The sequence below is a fragment of the Sus scrofa genome, chromosome 14, assembly GCF_000003025.6.
Source record: "Sus scrofa isolate TJ Tabasco breed Duroc chromosome 14, Sscrofa11.1, whole genome shotgun sequence".
NCBI lineage: Eukaryota > Metazoa > Chordata > Mammalia > Artiodactyla > Suidae > Sus > Sus scrofa.
In genome coordinates, this window is record NC_010456.5 from 118,746,086 (window position 1) to 118,761,894 (window position 15,809).

The following is a 15,809-nucleotide window of genomic DNA, read 5'->3' on the forward strand; positions in this document are numbered from 1 at the left end:
CTAACATGCAGATTTCATAAGAAACCTTGCAGAGAATTTTCATGTGTTCTACAACTACTGTGTGTTTATACAATGTGCTTCCAAACTTTTCTCTATGACTTTGGGTTATGCATTCTAAAGTAAGTAATAAAATATTCAAATGTTTTTCAGCTTAAAGAAGGAAATTTACAGTTGTGAAAGGATATATTTATGTTGGCATTCTCTGCACTTGATGGGTAATGATGACAGAAATGGCAAGAGACAAAACTCAGGGTGAGAATTAGACAGTTATATGCACCTATTAGATGCTTGCTTTAATCCTATCTCTGTCATTATAAGCCTTAGGATGATAAGAAAAAAAAAACAGGTATGTGTTCTAGCCTCAGGAATTTATTAATATATAGGTACATATAATTGCATACATATACTAGATAGTACCTTAATTATTGTCACAGCTGAATAGGCAATAACTGCAAAATATTTATGATCCTTAAGTGTCCAGTTATTATAAACAGTATGTGCTGCATGAACAAGCTGTGTGTGGTTGAATCATAGATTTAAAATCTGGTTGAGAAACAAAGGAGAAAAAAAGGAAAAAACGCATAAAATATCAGTAACTTAAAGTAGTATTTTATTAAGCACAAAGTTGAATGATGTGGATTGTTGTATGAGGGTAAGCTGAGACAAAAATCTGTTAGGGGACACTGCAGGAGATAAGCTGGTTTACATACAAAACAACAGCATAAGAAAGAACACTAATGTGGGGAAAGAAGCCAACCACATATAACTTTTCCAATGAACGTTATATTTTACATGCTGATGTTAGGAGGATGGGACTGGAACTAAGTCAGTTAGTGTGGGGGGAATGTAGAGTTCATTTGGGAGATTGAAATGGACTTTTCTTATGTGGGATTGTAGACTTTAACGATCATTCAGAGCTGAAGCTCTTGGGAATTAGCTTGATACCACCAGAGGAGCAAGGGTCGTAAATAGGCAGAGAGACTCAATGATGGTTTTAAGTATCTGCTTCTAGAAACATCCTTTAGATTCCTATTTATTTATTTAAATTTTAAAGTAGTGTGACTAAGATTGCCTTTTGTCACGCGTTACAAAATTAAGATTGGCTAACAAAGTAAGAAAGAATGGAAAGAAAAAAGGAATGATTGCGGGGTAGGGACTCTCTAGCAGAGAGACAGGGGGAATTATTGAAAAGGAATGTTCTTAATTTTCTCACATTTACAAAGAAGAAACTCATTTGACTTTAGTAACCTACTCAGTAAATATATTGATTTATCTCCATTAATGAGACCCTGAGAAAGTCTAGCCTAGCCAAGCAAACTTTGAGATCTCCAGGTGAAAGAGAATGCAAAAGAAGGTGAATATTTATTATTTAGTACCCAAGACTGGTATTGTTTCACTTTATTTTATTTAAAGATATTAAAGTTTAGTAGATATTGGGAAGAAATGCATTTTTCAATAGCCAAGCATCATTTATTGAACTTAACAGTAGCTGCAGTATGATTTATTTTATTACTCGTTTCACAAACTGCTGGTTTCAAAAGAGACACTGCCTCCTTTATCTGCATCCCCTCATCTCTTCTGTCCATTCATTGATTGGTCAGTCTGTCTTTCTCCTTTCTCTTAATTCCCTTTTGTCTTATTTCTATGAGACAGGGAGAGACACAGAGAGGGAGCGGGAGAGGGAGAGGGAGAGGAAGGGAGGGAGAGGAAGAGGAAGGGAGGGGGAGAGAATAAAACTGGGCAAATGCCTTAAAGGTAAACTGCAAATTATTTTATTAAGGGAATATCACAATATTTATGTTGCTATGAATCTGTTGAATGGCTTAGTTTCCATTCTTCATTCCATGCATAATCCAAAAGCAAGCAGTGATTTGCTTGGCATCGCGTATGAAATGAAAGTAAACTTTATTGAGAAGTTCTGGTTTTCTGATGGTCGTATCTTACTCTAATAAAGGTTGATGTAATGGGAGGAAGAGAGGTAATTTTGAGTTAATAATGAAGATGATCTTTTATCATTCCCAGCAGAATCTATGCTCTGAGTAGGCAGTAATGAAATAAGAGCCTCAAGACTTATAAAAGCATAAATAAGCTCCTAGTAACAACCTTATTGTAACTTTGCTGGGATTAACCCCAGAATACCCATATAGGTTTCTTGTCTAAGAACTTTTGTGGAAATTACTGGGGTGGGGAAGAGAGTGGAAGAACAATATTAGTGTCCCTTTCAAGGGACAGCTTTTTCCTCATGTCCTTACAAATATAGAGCAGGTTTAGAGGGAGCTACTGACATTATTAAAATGTGCAGAATAGGGTTCTCTAGAAAGGCTTCAGATTGGGATGATTTGGATCGAAAGTCCAGTGAAGAGAGGACATAGGGTAGATGACTTCATTATGTGAGGGACTATTATGTCAGATAAAAGAGTGGTCAGTAGAGTCTAAAGGGCAAAATTTAAGAAAGGGCAAATTTAACCGCACATCAGCTTGAGTTCTCTGAATTATTCTTTGTTCTCTCCCCATTTGCACAAATGAGGTCCTCCATTTGGTAAAGGCACTTTATGAATCTGAACACATCTGTATTTGTGATAAGGCCTTAGAAGATGTCCAAAGGAATAGTAGTCATTTTAAAATTATTTTCTTGTCCACCTTTACTCTATCCCTCTTCTTTGATTCAACTCCCTCTCTTAGCTCTGATTCAGAGTAATGACCTCAGGCTGACTTTCCATGAACATGCTGTCAGATAGGTTACCTCTCATGTGCTCTGATCCCAATTATTATATGCATTGAAAAGGATTCTAAATCTGACCTGGGCTCAGAAAGGGTCCTAGGATTAAATAGTGATGGCTACTATGGACATAGGGAGGGGAAGGGAGACACTGGCACTTGACATTCTTTGGGAAATGCATTCAGACATGCTTGCAAATCTTCAATCTTTGTAACAGTTCTTAACATTTACCTAATCATTGCTGTGTCAGACGCTAAATTCTTTATATGTATTCTCCTTTTTTTCATCTTCAGAATGGCATTGCGAACTTGGCGCTTTTATAAGTGAGGAAACAGGCTTTGGGAAGTGAAATAATTGCTCATGGTTACAAAGCATGGTTAACTACTTTGCTATTAGCATTAATAATAATTATTAATAATAATATCTCAATTAATAACATTAATTGAGATAAAGATGCATGCATGGTTAACTACTTTGCTATTAGCATTAATAATAATATTAATAATAATATCTCAATTAATAACATTAATTGAGATAAAGATGCAGGGTAATTGGATAGGAATAGTCATCAACTCATAAGTTGCTCTTTCATATCAGAGTATGAATTCATTCAAATTCTGGCTAAACATTTCATATGCACTATCTCATATCATCTGCACAATGATTCTATTGGGTAACTGAATATTCCTAAGCAGAGACTGGCATTGTCAATGGCAAATAGTTGAAAATGGAATTTATACACACATTAAGAAACAACTGTAGTCCCAATTAACTTTTATGACTACATTTAGAAGATTACCTTTTCGAGAACAGCCAAGCAAGTGGGCAACACATTGGAGGTCCATGTTTATTCCCTATCATGGACTCTTTCAGTAAGATTGTATGAAATACCAGTATGGAGATGATAGGGAAGTAGTTGAATGCTATATTGATGTATTTGTTATAATATCAAACAAAAGTTCCATGCAGGTAAATATTTTAGAAATCTCACTGATTTTTATAATTCATTATGTATCTCATTTTTCTTTGGCCACTTTTGCATGGTTTATTTTAAGGGCCAAAACTCATAATGAAAATTAGAACACTAGTAGCGAGCAGAAAGATGTTCTGCCAGTTTGGTCTCTACTCCCTCACATAATCATCTCAAAATAGTAGTTCAAGTTGATTTATTTTCTTTCTAACTTTAAGGTACCATTTCTCTTTTTGATGAGTGAGGTCAAATCATACTATGTTCATCCTCGGTCTTTTACCTAAAATACTCACATGGACGTGTTCAGTAATTCATGTAAGTAGGCCGTGGGCCACATAAATAATCCTTCAAATTCAGACATTGTCATTAGCAACAGAGTAATCATTGGCAGTACCCACGTTTTTCACACATATATTCTCAGGAAAGGCAAGAATTACTCTCATTAATTCCTGTAAGTATTCTTCTGTTTCATCTGAAAGACAATGAACATTCTGGGAAGAAGGCTCTATTGGCAGAAATCTAAGCATTTCTGTACCATGTTTCCCGAAAAAAAAAGTCATATAACTAAAAAGTCGCAGAAAAGAGCATAAGGTACCAAAGGGACAGCACCAACAACACTGAGTTGTAGCTGCAACTCTAAATTGTAAAGACAAAAATAGCAAGCAACATGTTATAGTATCGGAAGCAAGGACTTTGGGCTTCCACAGACTCAGGTTCAAGTCCTACGACTGCTTCTAGCCAGCTAGGTGACTCTGGGCATGTCTTACCATATTGCTGAAACTATTTATTTATCTGTGAAACTGAGACCTGACAATGCGACAACCCAGGTTATAGTGGTCATTAAATGTATATAAAATGTCTAACTTATTAAAAACTATCAAAAGAGAAATTAGACTTACACCGAAGTATGTAATGAATGTATATACCATGCTATATAATTACATCGTTACATAATTATATATTATATAATTACATAATGACATATAAACAAATGAGGTTTATAAAATTTAACCTTTACTAGTTTAGTAAAGACTAGTTCTTTTCTGACACTTCCCCAACCCTCAAAAAAGAAATATGGGATTTATTTTTTCTCCAAATCCTTATCATTTTAGGAAAATCTCTTTGCTTATTTAAAAAAGACAAAGCAAGCAAACAAAAAACCCCGAAAACTTCCGTGTGCAGGAAGGGAGGTCCAGTTCTTTGGCGAGAGAGGTCGATGTCCGTCCTAGGGTAGAGTAGGAAGGTTGCCAATTGTCTTATTTTTTCAAGGTGACAAACAATTTATTTAGTTCTGTTTGCCTCTCACCTTTTCTTGATAAAAGAAAATAAATGCCCCTTCCCACATACACACTTTCTCCTTTCTGCCCAAGTGGTTCAGGTGGATTGGATTATAGTTACTGGTTCTAGAGTTGGGCATATACCCATGTTAGACCAAAAATAAATTCCAAGAATATCTTATTAGAATCAACTAGAAATAAATTATTTTTTCTCAGAGATTCTAAGGCAAGGGCCACTATATGATAGCATTCTATCCAAGTAGGAGTCTGACACAGAATAGAGATGTGTAACACACACATTCATACACACACACACATGCGTGTGGTGTGTGCATGGGATTCCATGGAGACACAAAAGAGGAGCATCTAAACCAAGCCAAATTCAGGGAACCACAGAAACTTTCCAGGAATGAGGGTCTGCATTCACTAGAAAAATAATGCAGATAGAGCACACCATGTGCAAATATATCGTGGACCATAGAAGAGATTCAGGTACAGGTGGAACAAAATAAAAAATGGCTGGAGGCACAGATTATGAGCAAGGGACTCATGAATTGTGAGATTGCAGGGCTTCACATTATTTGCTTGATTTATTTTTAAATCCACATCTTTAACTGACAAAGAGACTTGTGATGGCAACTGCAAATAAGTAATGCAGATAAAAGGAGCTCCAACTTCTATGGAAAGAGGATGAGAATCTTTGAATTATAAACCAATTTAAGGAAATAGGATGGAATACAGCTATAGAGGGATTGTGTTGAATAGAATCTATTGCTAGGGACACAGATCCACATTCTTTGTAAGTAAAGAAAAGTTATACATTCTTACTTACATAATTTTTGCTTAGAATGTCCTTTCATATGTGTGTAAAATGCCCTCCATCTCTTCTATTCTATCTTTTCCCTTGTTAAAGCCCTTTGAGGTGGTCTCCTAAACAGAGCTATAGGTTAGCTAATTTATTCCTATCTCTGCCTGACCCAGCCTTATGATTTGTGTGTTTCACATTTTTGTTGTTGTTGTTGTTGCTTTTTAGGGACACATCAGTGGCATATGGACGAACGTTCCCAGGCTAGGGGGCGAATCAGAGCTACAGCTGCTGGCCTACGCCACAGCCACAGCAACATGGGATCTGAGCTGTGTCCATGACCTATACACAGCTCACAGCAATGCCAGATCCCCGATCCACTGAGCGAGGCCAGGGATCAAACCCACAGTCTCATGGATAGGTTAGATTTGTTTCCCCTGCACCACAATGGGAACTCCCACAAATGTGGTTTTTAAATTTTCTTTATTTATATACAAAACAGCTTGTGCATGAAGATGCTTGCATAAATGAGACACCCTGTGCATTTGAAAGGAGGAATTCTTCAGAGCCAGGTTAACTAGGGCCCCTGGAATGCATGATTTCAGTTGATGTATTTTCTGGCCACAAAGCATTTCTTCTTCTGTCATATTTTCTCAACAAATATCTATTCATTTTTTTTAATTCTAGGTTTCATACCAGGCACAGATACAGTTTCAAACAAAGACAGCATCTACATAATTTCTGCTTTGATAATTTCTCTCTTATCTAAGCTATATTGTTTTAAAATATTATATTAAAATGCTATAAACAATGTCATAGTAAAATTAAACAATTTAAAAATTAAACAGTTAAAATGAAATATTCGGTAGGTTCAAATCAGAGCTCTGACACTGATATATCTGTGAACTTTAAATATTTTATCTCCTCAAATATGTTACCTTACTTAAAAAATGGGTACAATAATACTGACTTTATGGTAGATGTTAAGCAAAATAATGTGTATAAACTGCTTTGTCCCTTACACAGAAGTAAAGCTATAAATATTGGTTTTACCTTCCTCCTGCTAACCTTTATATTCCTTAAGGGCAATAGCCTTTTGTGGTTTGATCTAAGTATCTTTCAACATTCCTGCTTGAGTGCTAAGCAAATAGGATTCAATAAAAGTGAAAAGATGAATAGCAAGGAATATACTCTTGGGAGAAGTAACTTAGTTATTGAAATTTCCAAATACATGGACGAGTTGAAAGTAGGTAGTTGATTATGAGACGGAATCGTGTCTGTGAGTGTGTATGTGTATGAGAGAGAGAGGGAGATGCATGATGAAACAGATATCAAACTAAACCATCTTTCACTATTTTACTAAAGTACAATCTATCTTAGTTTGAAATGAAATTCTGAACTGCCTTCTTCTGTTTGCTAATGGGAAGAGGGTCATATCTCTTATGGAACCAAAACCAGCATCTGGTCAATCTTAGAAACCAGATGTGACAATGACACTTCTTTCAGGAGCCCATGCTGTTCTCCACTGGATCACACAGCCATGATGCAGGACGTTTGGTCTGTCATGCAAGCAGTCTTTCTTTGATCCTCAGGTTAGGAACACATCTCAGACAATTGGGATGTTCTGCTCAGAGGTGCTCTAATCACTCAACATAAAATCTCCTTAGAATATATCTTTCTCCCAGGTACCCTGATGCTGCAGTTAAATGCTTCCTGTGGTCATGTAAATTATATGTCTCAGTATCTAATTACAGGTTGTAAAAATGAAAAGGGAATAGGGAAGTAGTCTTAGACCAACTACTGAGCAGACAGTGTCAGGGGTGGACCTAAGCTAATTGGCTTCCTCATGGAGTTCTTTTACAGGGTCTCTGGGCTGCCTTTATTTTAATAAGTGTTTGCCAAGATTAGAGGCTTCTCAAAACCCTCAGATGCCATGTGGAATGTCTCAAGAGAATAAACTCTGTAATGGCTCCAAGGTTCCTAGGCTCAAACAGGATATCATCCAAGAAGGTCCTGTGCAGTTCAGCTTCAATAATTTTACTTGCTCAATTTTTCCCATAACTAGGAAAAGTAGTCTTATTTGCATTTTATGGATAATGTGAAGCTAAGGCTCAGAAACACTTGCTATGTTAAGCAATTCATGGATTGAAACTAAAGTGCCCTCGTGCCTAGATCTGAGCCTCTACCTTCGATCTCTCACAATCAGGTCATTAATAAACACTGATTGTCTTAATTACACAAAGATTTATACAGTATTCAATTTGGTCATTATTCTAGTGCAATGTTTTTATTTTTTTTATTTTATTTATTTATTTATTTTGTCTTTTTGCCATTTCTTGGGCCGCTTCCGAGGCATATGGAGGTTCCCAGGCTAGGGGTCGAATCGGAGCTGTAGCCGCCGGCCTACGCCAGAGCCACAGCAACGCGGGATCCGAGCCATGTCTGCAACCTACACCACAGCTCACGGCAACACCGATCGTTAACCCACTGAGCAAGGGCAGGGACTGAACCCGCAACCTCATGGTTCCTAGTCGGATTCGTCAACCACTCTGCCACGACGGGAACTCCCCATGTTTTTATTTTTTTTTAATTTGACAACTGATCAAACACAAATAAAGAGGAAATTTTACCTTGAAGACTTCCTTACCCTCCATTTGTGCTAATAATAATATGTATTCAGAAAGACAACTAACAACATATTCTGAGTCACATGAAAAAAAAAGTAGGTATCCAGAGATAAGCACAGGCAATGATTCTAAGGGAGATACTATCAAAAGATGTAACAGTTAAGTGGAATCTTTTAAACCAATTACTTAGAAGGAGAAATGGCATAAGAATTTGTGAGCCTGAAAAACCTCTACAGTTTCAGAGTCTTGAATGATGGACTGAGAAAGGTCCACATCGCTGCTTCAGAGGTTCATCTTGGGATGTAGAGGGAGATAAGAGTAGCCAGCAGTTATGCCAGATAAGGAAGACTTTGCTTTTGGATGGAGGTTGTTGAATTTTTATCCCGTAGTTAAAGGAGAGTGATTGTCAATAGGAGGGACAACTTTATAAGATAATTTTAACTTATGTGTGCTGGTCATGAATTAAAATGAAGGAACCTGTTCTGTACAGACAAGGCTTCTCTAAGAAATGATGAATTTCTATCATCACGGTTGTGTAAATAATGATTAAAGTAACACTTGCTAGGAATATTCCAAAATGGGTTTTAGCATTAGTCACAGTGACTGAAGAATAGTTAATGAGAAACTTGGGTTAAAACTCCTTAGATTTTGGAGTTCAACCAAATGTCCCCATTTCAAGTCTTGAGTGCCCATGGAATAAAATAGCAAGTAGTTTCTTCTTAAAGTCTATTCTACCCCAGAGATTCCCTTTTAAAAATATTCCAACTTGTATAGTTATTGTGCTTTTTCCTTTTTTTTTTTTTTTTTTGGTTTTCTAGGTCTGCAGTTACGGCATATTGAAGTTCCCAGGCTAGGGGTCGAGTCAGAGCTACAGCTGCTGGCCTATGCCACAGCCACAGCAAATCAGGATCGGAGCCATGTCTGTGACCTACACCACAGCTCACAGCAATGCCATATCCCTGACCTACTGAGCAAGACCAGGGATTGAACCCATATCCTCATGGATGCTAGTCAGATTCATTTTCCCTGCACCACAACCAGAACTCCTATTGTGCTATTTCTTGTTATACTTATTATACAATCCCATGTCTGGGGTATGTTGGAATTTACAGATAAAAAAAGTAAGCTTTGAGAGGATATGTAGTTGGTGTACGATGGAGCAGAAATTGTATTTTAGACAAATTTGATTTCAAAGCCTCTCAATCACTACACATGTTGCACACAATTTTTTTTTTTTTTTTTTTTTTGCCTAGAAAACATGAAGTGCTATTAGAGACTGGGTAAAACGTGCACTCACAGGAAAATAATAATACCTTTGACAGGTTCATGAGCAGAACACTCAAAGGAATCATTTGTGATTGCCAGGTTCCCAAATTGGCTCTGTGATCTCTGTTGGCGTCTGCAAGTTTATGAGTAAAATTAATTCAAGGGTCAGGGACAAAGGGGCAAGGGTGAGGAGGCCAAAGAAAATCTGAGAAAAATTTATTTTCAAAATGTAATATTTATTCAATTGATGCCCTGAGCTGCCTGCCCACGTTTAATGCAACCCTGTCTTTAATGCAATTCAGAGCTTTCTCAAAATGAGCTGGATGGGCAGAAATATGATGAACATGTAAAGCAACCCAATAAACACAAACACAATCAGGATGACTGATTCCAGAGGAGGAAGCAGTGCCCTCTGTACTGGGATTTCAATTTCCCACGTCTCCACTTCAGGAAGGCAGAGCGGCCCTTTGTAATTAAAAGGAGGCTCTGTTTACTTCTTTATTCCTTCCCCTAGGACAGGAAAAGGGAAATAAGAAAATCATGTTTTCTTTTTTTATTTTATTTTTTCATTCCAAGCTGGCTGAATTTTACTCAATTAAAATGGGATCTGGCTAAGTAAAGGTTAGTCCAGCTTTGACACTTTCTTCGTCAATGGTATATCGACATTTCTCTGCCTTTGCTCCTGGCTCTTTTACTAAATTGAGATGCTGGCAGATACCATCAGTATGGGCTAGTGAAACATAGAATATATATCCAGAATTATCAACAGCAGAGGCAAGAGTCAATTATTATTTAGTTCAGCATATATTTATTTGATATGCATAACAGCACCATAAATCCATCCCTAGATTTAACACCGTACTATTAACTCTAGACATAGTGACTTTCTGCAGAAAACAATGAAGTGATTATAATGTAAAATTCTATTTTCTTAGAAGCTTTGGCTCCTCTAAATGCAAAAGTGTTAAAAGTCACACAGCTTCTATGACATTACAGAGTACTTTCCTACTTCCCTGGGTATTCATCTATGTTGATACCATTTTTATGTCCCCAAATGTATGGGCTCTCTAGAGAGACTGGATGGACTTCTCTTAATAAACATAATCTGAAGTGAAGGGAAGAAAGACAATAGGAGAAAAATTTAGGGGACAATTAAAATGGAGCAGGAAAAATCTAGCAGTGAACCATGCTTCACAAGCAGTATTTGGGTCTGGCCTATGTTAGTAATATGATAGGAACTGATTGAATGTTTAATCATTTGTAGAATCTGGCACTGCATTGGATGAAGGGGTTAATTTTTAAACTTACATGAATATAGTGTTGAGGATGTGGGACACCAGTAAACACAGGTGAATCTGTAAATTCATTTATGTGGCACAATTAAACATTTAGTATGATTTGCAGTGAGTATATCTGTGATTTTTTTTTTGCAGCTCAAAATTTCATTTTTGTTATATAGTAACTTTTTATTATAAAGCAGTTTTGGACTTAGGAAAAAAATGTGAAGAAAGTACATATTCTCTGCATTCAGTTTTCTCTGATTATTAACACTTTGCTTTACTATAGTTTGTTTGCTGCAGCTAATGAACTAATATTTATGCATTACTAGTAACTAAAGTTTATACTTTATTCATATGTCCTTCCCATTTACTTTATGTCCTTTCTTCTCTTCCAGAATTCCATTCTGGATACATTATATTAGGTAGTTATATTTCCTTAAGCTCTCCTTTGTTGTGAGAGTTTCTTGGATTTCCTGTTTTTTTGATGGTCTTGACACTTTTGAGGGATACTATTCAGGTATTTTGAAGAATGTCTCTCAACTGGGATGTGTCTCTTGTTTGTAAGTTGGGTCTGTGTGTTTGAGGGAGGAAAACCACATAAATAACATACCATTTTTATGACACATCAAGAATAAATACCACTAACATGACTTACCACACGAGTTGAATCTTCGTTATCTAACTGAGATGGTGTTTATTACTTTTGTCTCTTATAAAGTTAACCTCCTCACCAAAGGAAGTCACCTAAGGAATAAGCAGGTATAACCAACTCACCAAGGGCAGAGTATCTACATAAATTAATTAGAATTTTTCTTTTTGAGGGATTTTATTTTGATGGGGTATAATTACCCCATGTATGTTGTTATCCACGTGTCAATTTTTCCTTACATGGATTGTGTTTTTGATGTCGAGTTTAAGAATGCTTGCCTTAGCCTAGTTTCTGAAGTATTTCTCCCGTGTTGGTTTCTAAAAGTGTTAGAGCATTTCATTTAAATCTGAGATTTATTAGGAGGTATTTTTGTACAGTTCTGAGTTTTAAGTTAGGTTATATTTTTAGTCTATTGCTATCCAGGATGATTTGTTGAAGAGACTATCCTTCTTGTATTGAATTGCTTTTGTATCTTTATCAAAATCCAGTTGGATATATTTGTGTGGGTCTGTATGTGGCTTCTCTATTCTATTCCATTGATTTATGCATCTATACCTCTGCTGTTATGGGATTCTCCTGCTTATTGTAGCCATCAGCAGACTTAGATATTGGTAATTTTCCCAATTTAATTTTTAAACATTATTTTAACAATCATAATACTTCTGTCTGTCCATATAACTTTAAAATTAGCTTGTCTATATGTACTATAACATACTGAGATTTTTGTAGGAATCATATTAAGCCTAGACATCAATTTTGAGGAGAATCGATATGTTTACTGTGTTGAGTCTTGCAATTCATGAGCACAGTATGCTTCTTCATTTGTTTGTCTTCTTTGATATGAGAAAGGTTTTCTTCAAGATTTCATTGTGTGTGCCTGTAGGCACCTCTGGACTGAACACTTTTGAAGTGCCCTGTCCTGCTATCTGGGAAGCAGTTAGGAAACCCAGAGACCCTAGTATTCTTCTTATTTTAACCTTGTTTGAATCTTTTCATGATTATTGGTGTGCTATTCTCAGAGCCTTTTAGTTGTAAGAGAATGGGGGGAAGAATACTTCATCTTTGAGAATCACTAAGTCTTTTTGAAAAATGTAACTTAAGTTGAAATTTCAACCTGAGTTTGTTAATTTGCTTCTGTCAGCCCTCTAGCATTATCAGCCTCACCCCTCCCCTGCTGCACCTACATGCTTAATAGTCACATGCAACAGACATTTGCTTCTCCTATGCTCTTATTTGGTAGATATGTAATCATAATTAATCAAAATTAGTGATTTAGTTCATCACGAGTCTGAGCACTGTGTTTGGAGCCAAAGCCATTACCAAACTATTCCCTCATATTATCTTTGGTGCTGCAGTCCCAAGGTCCATTCTTAATAAAATTACAATTTTAAAATCAGGGTATAGTCAGAATAGAGGCCTGTGTATTAGTAAGTGTGGTATAACTTAATTGTTGGCACATTAGGTGTTCTTTTGGTTCTATCTTTTTCTTTGAAAAAAAATCTTTTAAACCATATTTGTCCATAAATTGGAAAGGGATATGTAAATATAAGTACAAGAAAGCATCAAAGGAATCATCAACGTTGGAGCTACATAAACAGAGAAGGAATAAATCTAAGTGTTTAATATGCAGTAGTTATTAAAAATGTGTAGCAAAAAAAACCCCATGTTTCAGAAAATTGTTAGTCTTCTTTGAATATAAATGAGGAAAACCTAGCATATATGTGTGTTTGGGTTTCTTCTCTCTACATGGTATTATTTTTATTTCAACAGAAAGTTAAATTTGCATTCACATTTTCCTTAAATTCTATTGATTCTCAATTTGTATAAAATTGCTTCAAGGATATAAACATAAGAATGCAATATAATAAATCATTATACAAAAAGTCATCAAGCACAAACCTAAATGTAAAACTATGAGGTAATAAGAACTTATTGAAATTGCCTTATAACAGCATTTGCTTTTCTAAAAGCATTTCTTATTTATAATAAAATGGTGTATTGTTACTCACATGCAGTAAGCTATTTGATTAGTATGTATATGAAGGACAAAGTAGAGCCACTTTGATTTCCCACTTGGGTATTTCATTGTGTTTAGCATAAACAACCATCAAAAAATATGTTGCTGCTGGTGATATACTGTTACATGAAGAGTAGGAAAAGTACCCATTTATAGAATAGAAAGGATTAGATGCATTTTTGCAACAGCTAAGTATTCTGTATCACCTATGTTCTCAGAAATTAAGATGTAGTTGGAAATAGGATAGTTCAGGAAAGGGTTTAAAGAGAATGAGTAAGATGGAAAGTGAGGTAGAGCTAAGACTTTAGAGCCACAATCACAAATTATCATGCATATGTACTGAGTCTATCCACTTCTTGTGTCTTCAAATAGTTGTACCAGTGATTGTGAATCATCATAAAGGTTGGATGTAAAGTTGTTGGGATGCAAAAACAAGTTTTCTAAAAATGAGCCTTAAAGCATTGGTAAATCCTGGTGGGCAGATTAGAAGCTAACCATACTTTAAAAATCCATCGCTTTGGTATATAAGCAAGTTAATCCAGAGACACAGAAACAGTGGGATACATATATACACAGGCCTCTTCTATCTGTCTATAAATATACATACTAAATAATATACTAGATGGCTATATCTATCTGACTGCCTATCTATCTATCTATCTATCTATCTATCTATCTATCTATCTATCAACTATCTATCTATCATCTATCTCTACCTGTCTATCTCTGAAGAGAGACATTTTGAAGAAATTAGCTCATAAGATTTTGGGGGCTGGCAGGTCTGAGGTCTGTAGGACAAACAGGCTTGGAAAGGAACTGATGTTGGTCTTGATGCAGAATTCCTTCCTCTAGCTAACTTTTTATTTTTCTAGTACAGTCTTTCAGTTTGGATCAGATCCACCCACACTATTGAGAGTAATCTCCTTTACTTAAAATTAATGATTGAAGTTATCAATCACATCTATAAAATATCTTCACAGCAGTGCCTAGGTTTGTATCTGATGAAATGACTGGGTACTAAAGCTCAGACATGATGACACATAAAACTAACCGTCATAGGTTTCAATATAGTATCCTAACTATGGCCTAGTAAACATGGTAGAAGAGGAGAGTTGAAAAACTGGTGAGAGGCTAAGTTTAGAGCCACTTTAAATGGTAGACATGATAACAGTTTCAACAAAAGTGAGGCAATTGTATTTCTATCCTGACTTTGATGACAGTAGCCTCTCATATTTGCTCATGTGTTGACTTCTCAGGAATAAGATGTATCAGAGAAAATTCATAGTTAGCATTTTTCTCCCCATTTAGGATGCTGATGAAGACTTGGTTTGAAATAAAATGAAGAGCCTGGAATAAAATCAGCTGTCCCTAATCTCATGTGAGTATGGCTGCATCCTAGCTTTTTGAGGCAGGGTCCTTGGGTTACATTGTAATTAAAGCAGTTTTGGTAAATGATACATTTCAACAATTGATCTGGAAGCTGGTTGAGTAATTAACTTCCATCAGTAATAGAAATTTCAATCTTCTAACAGCTACCACATTTGGAAAGACCCATACTCATCCCTGAAAAACTGCTCTTTTTCTAACTTCATATGAGAAGCTCATATTTATTATGTATGGTTGATTAGATGCTGGCACAGGTGAGTCATACTTGAGTGAGGCATAGTTCTTACTCTCATATGTTTACAGGCTTCATAGAGGAGCTGAATATTAAAGAAATTAATAATTATCTTCTATATATTAAAAGTCATAAAAGTTCCTGCCAGTTTAATTATAGAATTATAGTTTAGGAGGAAGAATCTGGTGGGAGGAAGAAGGCCATTACAAATGGTATCTGACAATGTGGTATCTGACTCTTGAAGTATAAGTAGGGATCTTTTAACTGGAAAGTCAGGAATATTAATAACAATAGTAAACATTTTGGAATGCTTACTTTGTCTCAAACACAGTGTATATGCTTTAAGGGTATTACTTCATTAACTCTAATAGGTATTGCTTTTTCATCTTACTTTTATAGGTAAGGGAGTATAACCTGAGATAAACTAGGTCTTGGTTCCAACATTGAAACTCATTCAACCTAGGACTGGAGCACCTGTTCTTATTGTCTGTGAGTCCTGCCTTGCCTATAATAACATAGAAGATATCTGTAATGTAATATGATGGGTCAGCCTGTGTCAATGATGTGAGGGAATAAAGCTG